At 38.1% G+C, this 9255-nt stretch overlaps 1 pseudogene; it reads right to left on the minus strand.

Moving 5' to 3' along the window:
- Nucleotides 1–218: 218 nt before the first annotated feature.
- On the minus strand, nt 219–8987 carry LOC110931696 (annotated as a pseudogene).
- Between the last annotated feature and the right edge of the window lie 268 nt (nt 8988–9255).

Consider the following 9255-nt stretch of genomic DNA (forward strand, 5'->3'; position numbering starts at 1 on the left):
TCTCTTGACCGTAGGTTACGGTTAGACCTGGCAAACGGGTCGGGTCGGGTCATGGGTCAAAACGGGTTCGGGTCAAAACGGGTCAACTATAAAAAGGGTTGTTTTGGTTCGGGTCGGAACGGGTCCGGGTCAGAACGGGTCTGGGTCAGAACGGGTTTCGGGTCGGGTCGGGTCAGATTTTTTTTTACAATATAACTTTGGTGATCATACTTGGCACGTTAACTATTATTAAAAAAAACTAAAACACAAGCGTAATGTTCCATTCGCGGTGAAATTCCGTAACCAGATTCCATAGTTTTTAAAAAGGTGCATCCTTTTTCGACTAAACCATTGTGACTGCATGCTGTTAGAACCGCAACAAAAGTCATATGATCCATTCTCACTTTTCTTATTTTCATCTGAGAGAAAAGATCCAACGTAACATGCCCTTGACCGTGTTGCGCATATGCAAACATCATTGAGTTCCAAGTAACCGCGTTCTGCTTATATGAAGTCTCGAATGATCTTCTAGCATCCTCAATAGTCCCACACTTAGAGTACATAACTATTAAATCACTGGTTACAAATTCATTAGATTCATAACCCGATCTTAGCGCCAAAGCGTGAATCTGTTGACCGAACTGTAAGGCTGCCACATCAGCACAAGATCTAAGGACCGTAGAAAATGCGTAATAATCCATCCCCACATTCCCAGATTGCATTATCTGAAAAAAGTTTCAACGTATTCTCACTAAACCCGTGTTGTGTGAGGCCTGTTAACATTGAGTTCCAAGAAACAGGTCTTTAAACTCAATTTCGTTAAATATTCTTATCGCATTATCCATATAAACACCATCAGATCCACTATACATAGCCATCAATGAATTAGAAACCGGAGTCAAATGCCCCTTTTGATTACCAATGCATGTAAAGATCGCCCTTGGTTTGTAATATCTTCTTCAAAGCAAGAACTTATCATGCTACTGTACGTATATATATCCAGTTCGAATCCTAACATTTGCATCTTAGAGAAAAGGTTAAACGCAAGGGCCCGTTTATCATGTTCTAGACAAGCTGCCAGCATGGTGTTCCAGGAGACGATATCGCGCTCACCACTTGCACCATCGAAGACTTTGTTTGCATCTTTGACTGACCCACATCCCGAATAAGCACTGATTGTGGCGTTAAGTACAGAGCAATCAGAAAACATGTCGTGTTTTATGATCGCGCAGTGAACATGCGTTGTTTGTTTATATAAATCTGGGCTGTCAAATACTGTCAAAAGGGGAGAGAAAGTGCCCTCGTCAAGCCTCACACCTTCCTTATGCATAGATTTGAATAACGAGAAACAGTTAAAACGGTCACCCGTTTCAACATATCCCGAAATCAAAGCATTCCAAGACACAGTATTACGCTCAGGCATGCAATAAAAACACTTCCGTGCATCCACCACTCTACCACATTTAGCATACATGTCCAAAAGAGCACTCCCCGAGTACACATTCTGTTCATACCCTGTTTTAACAATTTACAATACATGCGTGCAATTGCTGCCCGGCAAAGAGACACTCATTAGAACCAACACCCTTGAGTATACTACCGAATGTGTACTCATCAAAGAAAAATCCACAATGTTTCATACGCATTAGAACCGCCTAGGTGCTCTCAAGAACCCCGTGGTTGACTGTAGGATCGCGTGCTGACCCAAACGAGTCTATCGGAGGTGTTCTAATCCGTTTCAGGTGCGGAAAACAAGAAACGGACACAGAAAACAACTTGTTCTACTAAATATTGCCTTGTATATTGATTTCACAGCTATTACAAGTCAAACGGCACTTCAGCAGCAATTCGTTACCGGAAACAAGACCTCTATAACTGATTTCGCTCAGCAGGTATTTATAGGGGAGGGGATTTCGCCCATAATGACATAGGAACCAGTTGAAGCGAAATCAGCTACATGCTGATTTCGCCTGAACTAGCACAAGACACCAGAAGCAAAATCACAAGATGATTTCGGGCGAAATCACCAGCTATGCACCTAGGAGCGAAATCAGCTTCTAATACACATACACTCTCCTATTTTCTCGTATAACGTGCTCTGATCTATACAATGTAATCTAAGACTCGATACAAGACGAAGTTGACAGATGTATGCACCAACAGACTCCCTCTCAGATGTTGACGAGTCTGACGTGTCGAGTCTTCTCATCTTCAGTCTTGATCAGTCTTCGGGCATCCAGAATCTCTATCTATCTCTTGCATCTTCAAATTCTTTCTCTAACAGACTCCCCCTCAAGACATGCTGCGATCAAAGTCTGACTTTTACAGCATCAGAATGGCAACCTGGCTTTACATAGTCCTCAGGTATCGGAACCTGGCTCTCATCCATCTCAGGAAATCCTGCACATTCTCTACCCAAAACATAAGATTCACAAGAATAAGATATTTAACAAATTATCAAATTGCATGCACCAACACTGACTCCTCTACAATCAATATACAATCAGATATTAACAGTGATCATTTAGCAAATTTCTTTTTCTCTGAAAAACTTTTCAATCAAATTCTCCCAAACCTGTTCGTCATGTTCAGCACTCGGAATTTTGAAAATTAGCTCTTCAATATCAGTTGCCGAAAATCTTTTTGAATTTTTCAAAATTTTATGCTAAAACACACTGAAAATCTTTTTGGAATTTTAAGAAATAACTGAAATGAAATGCAATAAAGAAATATTTACATACAATATTTTTGTGAGTTTGTGTAAGAAGATCATATCAGTTTCTGAGACAAATCACCAACACCGTTAGGCTTTAAACATTTTAAGTTCTAAACGATTCACTTAGATTGTCAGTATACTGGTCCACTTAAATTTTCACACAAAGTTCAACTGTTTCGAGATACGAAATTAATGTCTTAGAGACTTAAACTTATTCGCGTGTTCCCACCTAAGAATATACTCCCGTATCCAGATCCCAATATTCAGTCTTACAGGTGAGTATACCTAGATGATATCTGTAAGGGGTTTAATAGCGAAACCGTGAGAGCTCAGGTCAGAACTTCCGTTCAGCAGAGAGATGACGGCTCGACTTTAGGTGTGTCCCCTTTAGAGGATCTTTTTTTACAACAGCAATGACTATCAATTTTATTGTTTCATCAATTTGCTGAGGGCGGCGCTTTTTCAAGCATTTGCAGAAAGTATTATCCGGGGACTAGGTCAGTATTTCCATACAGCAGAAGTCCCGGGATAATACCCCAGATATCACTAAGCATAAAGACCTAGTATCTCAGAAAGAGGGATCTTTCAAACAAGATTTCGAGGGTTACCCATATATCCAAGAGATGTTACCTACAAATTACGCAAGTTTGAAATTTAGGTTTATATCTCGTCACAATCTATTTAATGTGCAAAAACCTACTGACACATCATTAGTGAGACCGTTTATCACTATTTTAACTCTCCAATTCTTTAGCATGCCGTGATTGTCCACTGATGTACTATCATTTCCTCTTTTATACAACAAAACTCATTTTTTATTTTATCATGTTTTTGGCTTTATCAAATTTTCTAATGTTTTTGGATTTCTGTGAAATCTTTGCTCCCATTAAAATGCAAACACATTTTAGGAAATTTGAAAATAAAATATACAATAAAGTGACAACTGATATCAATTCACTTCAAATCGCCATCCACTCGGCATAAACAATCAGAACCCCCCCTCACAACAAACCATTTTCTCATTTAGATTTCAAAACACTTAAGTTTGTTTTAATCAAAATGATTTTTCCGGAAAATGAGTTTGTTTTTACCACTTGTAGGTTTACCACTTGTTAAGTATGGGGATGTGGTTCATCATTTTGTTCATCTATTTATCATGTATAGTAAATCAAGTACAACTTAATGTCCCTGATTTACCATTTGCAATTAAGCAACCTCTGTACCACTTGAAGAAAACAAACTACCAATTGTAGGAATATCACATCTACACAACCACTTTACCAATCAGGGTGCCGATTCCTGCTTCGCACTTACCAACCTGGAAGCTCCGGCGTAGTCCTTCAACCTGTAAAATTTTAACACTATCAAAAACTTTCAAACAACCTTTTTAAACATGAAAGATGCCGATTCCTGATCCACGATTACAATCTTGGGATCTCCGGCTTAGTCAGGTGTTTAATCAAACATAACATCCACCCAAGCCTGACCAGCCTTGGGTGATTTTGGAACACATCTGTCCCACCAACACTTTGATTTATAAAACTCTTTAGCACCCTTAACCTTCCTATCAACCATTTTCCCGAAAATGTGCTTGACTTTCCCATTGAAAGCTTTCTCAACATCAAATTCTCCCTTATCAGCGAAGAATTGATTTGAGATTTCTACCTTTCCTACTTTCTTCATCAAATTTTCTTTTGACAATGGAGGAAAATTTTCATCGTTCACCTCAGGAATGGAACTCACAAACTTCTTTTCAACCAAAGACTCCTCTGATTTTATGGAATCAGATTCATTGTCAGAACTACCTTCTGTTTTTACAATCCATTTTTGTTTACTCAAATCACCTCTTCGTTTGTAAAAATGTTTTGAACTTTCGCCTTTTTCAGAACTTGAATTTTCAAACAAATTACCATTTTTCACCAATTTTTCTTTTCTATCAACACAAATCTTTTTCACATTAGAGTTAGAAGAAACTCCCTGTTGTTGGTAATTGGTCTTGGGACAATTCCAAGCTAAGTGACCAATTTCTTGGCATTTGAAACGGGTTCTTCTGTCAACTCTTTGAGCAAACTTTCTCACATTCTTCTTCACTTCAGTAAGAAATTCTTGATTTGACTGCTTCCAGAATGGTTTCTTCTGCTCATCTTCAGAACTCCCACCTGAAACAAATTTTGTTTTTGATTTATAAGTTTTCTGATTTTTATAGTTTTCTGACGAATTAAAACCAAGACCTTTCTTTTTGAGATTACCATTATGGTTTGGTTTCTTTTGGAAATTATAACCACAACCGTAACCCATTTTCTTGTTTAACCGTTGTTTAATCCTTGAAGTGTAAGATTTAGGTTTTGCAGAAAGATTTAAATCTTTTATTTCAGAAATATTAATTTCTGTTAATTTGAAAACCTTTTTAATCATTTCAGTTTTTACACTTCTTATTGGGAATTCCTCATCAGAATATAATTTGTCTGAATCATTCAATGTATATGCTACTTTGATTGATCCGTCATTCAAATTAGATTTTGATAACAGGAATTCTTTATTGTAAACCCTTTTAACCGGTGAACTCGGACTCTTCTCAGACGAACTCGAACTATCTGACTTAGACTCCGACTTTGACCTTTCATCCATATCCAAAACCTTATCTACAACTTTCTTAACTAACTCAGACCCATGATCAGTGTCAGACGCTGTGAATATAACATCAATATTGTCTGGTAATTCATCAGTGATTTCAGACTTTAATTTGATGTTTAGAGCCTTGTCTACTTGTTCCTCATTTGGTTTCCTAGGGGAATAACTCTCAAAGATAGGAGGCGGACATCTGTTATACTTGACACTTTGTGTCTTACCAGTATCCTCTTTTTTTTTCTTTCTTCTTGAAAGCTTCAAGACCTGCAATAGTAGGATAAACACGATCAATCAGATAATCGCATGTAGTATAACTCAAAAGTAATCGGTTAATCCTTTCACTCTCAATTTTCTCAAGTTCCAGCTCCTTCTTCAGTTTAGCACAATCTTCATTGTAATCATTTATGACGCTTTGCTTTGTCATCAAAGTTGCACTCATTTTGTCATTTGCTTTCTCTATTTCTGCATTCGTTCTTTTCAACCTATCAACTGTTCTGTTTAGTACATCGTATGACTCTTTCAAGTACTTCACATCAGACAGTAAATCTTCCTTAATCTTCTCTAAATCAGCAATCTTTTTATCTTTTTTTTTTATAAACTTTTCAAGACTCTGAACATTTCTCACAAGGCTTCGTGACTTCAACTACCTTTTCAACTATCTTTTCAACTTCGATAGTCTTTTCAACTTCAACAAGCTTTTCGACTTCAACAATCTTCTCTATTTCGACAATCTTTTCTATAATTTTCTCAACTTCCACAAGTTTTTCTACTTCGACGATTTTCTCTACCACTTTCTCCACTTCAACAAACTTTTCTATTACATTCTCAGCAGTTTCTTCATCTTTTGTTTCTACAGCTTCAGTCTTCACTTTTTCATCAGCGAGTAGCTTTGCTGCTTCTAACTCTTTCTGCAATCGAGCAATCTTCTTCTGATTCAGCATCTCAACTTTATCTGCATAGAAAAAATTAAAACTGTCAGGATCAATACTTTTTCTACATTTGTTAAGATATTCTTCCTCATTATCCGTATCAACATCACTTCCAAGATCTGGAAATATCGGAATCCTTTTATGACAATCTTCATTTAGACCCAGAATTCTGGTCACAAGTGCCACATCAGGTCTAGTTCCACTAGGTATATACTTGTCCCAGCTAAATCCCTTTGCAACAACCTCATCACTTTGATCTATTATCCCAAAATAAGCTTTCCTATTAGCTTCTTCAATCATTTTCCCATGAGCAGTTTTCTGTTCTTTTTGTTGAGGTTGTTGATCGATCTGATGAAAGATTGATTTCTGATAATAATTGCTCTTTTCTTAACTTCCAGTTGATTCTTGGTTTTTACACTCCCGTTTAAAGTGACCTTTTCCTTTACATCGAAAACAGGTAACCTTTGACTTATCAAAACCAAGTGGAGAGGTAGCCATCCCTCGAAATTCATCTCTGCCAGTAATCTGTTGAAATTTTTCATCTCTCCTGCATGCACTAGCCAAACACCACTTCACATCCATCAGCTCAAGCTCTTCTGCATCGATTTGGTCGTAATCTTCTTTTGTGAGCATTGGATTACCAATTCTTCCAGCAATCAAACTCTCATACGACTCTAACATGGCTACAAGAGATGCCATGTGTTGCTTAGCTACTTCAGGAGATAGGGTCTAACCATTCTGAATAGTTAAAGTAACCTTACACTGCAGGTTAGTAGAATTTTGCTTTTGAGGACTAGGTGTGCTGCTATTTGGATCAAAGCTTGAGAATGATGAAGTATATCCACCACTTTGAGTTGTAGTACTTGCATTTGGACTTGCAGAACCATCAGCACTGAATGCAGTACTAATCTTTGGACTTTGACTTGGAGTGGTCTCAAACTTGTTCCCTCTGTAATACAGACTAACATCTTGTTTTGCATTTGGATTCGTCATGATAGCTGTCTTTTGAATATCCAGCTCCTGTTCCTCAATCTTCTGAATAAACTGAGCCAAGTTCATACTCTCAGTCTTCCTCATGAGTTTCACAATCATCAAATAAGTTCCCCACTTCTGTTGGGCTAAAGCCTCAGCTAACTTATCAACCCACTCATCATCTTCTTTCTGAATATCTAATCTTCCCATTTCTAGAACCAGATGACAATATCTATCTATGGTCTGCTTCGTGGTTTCATGATCAAATGCAGTAAACATGTCAAACAACTTCTTCAATAAGGCCTTTTTGTTTTTGATCATATCAGCACTACCTCTGAATTTCTGAATTAAAGCCTCCCAGATTGATCTAGTTGTTCCGTTATGTTGAAGTAAGACAAAGATGTCTTCTTTAACTGCTTGCTGTAAAATGCTGATCATCATCTTTTCACTAGTATATTTCAGCTTGTCAGCTTCTGTAAAATCATTGAAACCCTTTTCCAACCCACGCTCATTCTTTGGTCTCTCATAGTCTTTCAGCAGTGAACACCAAGCATCGAATCTGTAGGCTTGAACCCAATTCTCAAACCGGTTTTTCCATCCCTGAAAATCCTCAATATACATCAACTTTGGTGGTTTCTAATGAGTACCCGGTTCATTCTCACTGTATACAGTCTCAGCAGCAATGACAGGTGCAACCGGTGTTGCAAAAGCATTGTAAAACTCTTCGGCCATGATTTGGTAATACGTATTTCAAAAAGCAGTCAATTACAAGCGAAATAGCAGGTTGGGACGAAATCACAGGTAATCTGGAGCGAAATCTGATATAAGGTTTTCTGGGGCGAAATCAGCTTCTTATGCAGCTTTGGAGCGAAATCTACCAACTGTTTGGAGCGAAATTAGAAAGCTTGTTTGTCTGGAGCGAAATTAAACACTAACTGGAGCGAAATCAGATTTTTTCGGGCGAAATCAAAATAGTCACTTCGAGCGAAATCAACTCGGGGTCCAATTTAGTCTATTTTTAGTCCGAATTTTGCAATGAAACTTTCAAGGATTTGTCTATGTTCAATTTTAAATAGCCTGTGAAAATTTGGTCCGATTTTAACCGTGAAATCTTCTTGAACAGATAAAAGAAGGTGTAGAAGACAGAAAATGATGTTGTTTTGGCAAGAACTCCTCGTCCTGAGCTCTGATACCACTTGTAGGATCGCGTGCTGACCCAAACGAGTCTATCGGAGGTGTTCTAATCCGTTTTACGTGCGGAAAACAAGAAACGGACACAGTAAACAGCTTGTTCTACTAAATATTGCCATGTATATTGATTTCACAGCTATTACAAGTCAAACGACACTTCGGCAGCAATTCGTTACCGGAAACAAGACCTCTACAACTGATTTCGCTCAGCAGGTATTTATAGGGGAGGGGATTTCGCCCCTAATGACATAGGAACCAGTTGAAGCGAAATCAGCTACATGCTGATTTCGCCTAAACTAGCACAAGACACCAGAAGCGAAATCACAAGATGATTTCGGGCGAAATCACCAGCTATGCACCTAGGAGCGAAATCAGCTTCTAATACACATACACTCTCCTATTTTCTCGTATAACGTGCCCTGATATATACAATGTAATCTAAGACTCAATACAAGACGAAGTCGACAGATGTATGCACCAACATTGACGTACCCTGCGATTAACGAGTTCCATGAAACAGTGTCTCTTTGTGGCATTTCATCGAACAACTTGTGGGCAAGTTGTAGTTGTCGGTTTTTTACATAACATGTTAATAGAATGTTGGCAGTTTATGTATCCCCGATGGTTCCTAACTTGATTATATTACAGTGGTTTGATTCAAGGGCATACAAAGCAGACTCAAAAGCCCTGCGTAATTGGATCATTCCCTTCGCAAACAGGGTCAACTTCGTTGGTGCCAATTTCATAACTTAAAACAATAAATACCATTGTTCAGTGTTCTTCACTCGTCTGAGGCCCTACTAACGATAAACTTCCACCTAGAGAGTGCCCGGTTAAGCG

The sequence above is a fragment of the Helianthus annuus genome, chromosome 11 (assembly GCF_002127325.2).
Source record: "Helianthus annuus cultivar XRQ/B chromosome 11, HanXRQr2.0-SUNRISE, whole genome shotgun sequence".
NCBI classification, from domain to species: domain Eukaryota; kingdom Viridiplantae; phylum Streptophyta; class Magnoliopsida; order Asterales; family Asteraceae; genus Helianthus; species Helianthus annuus.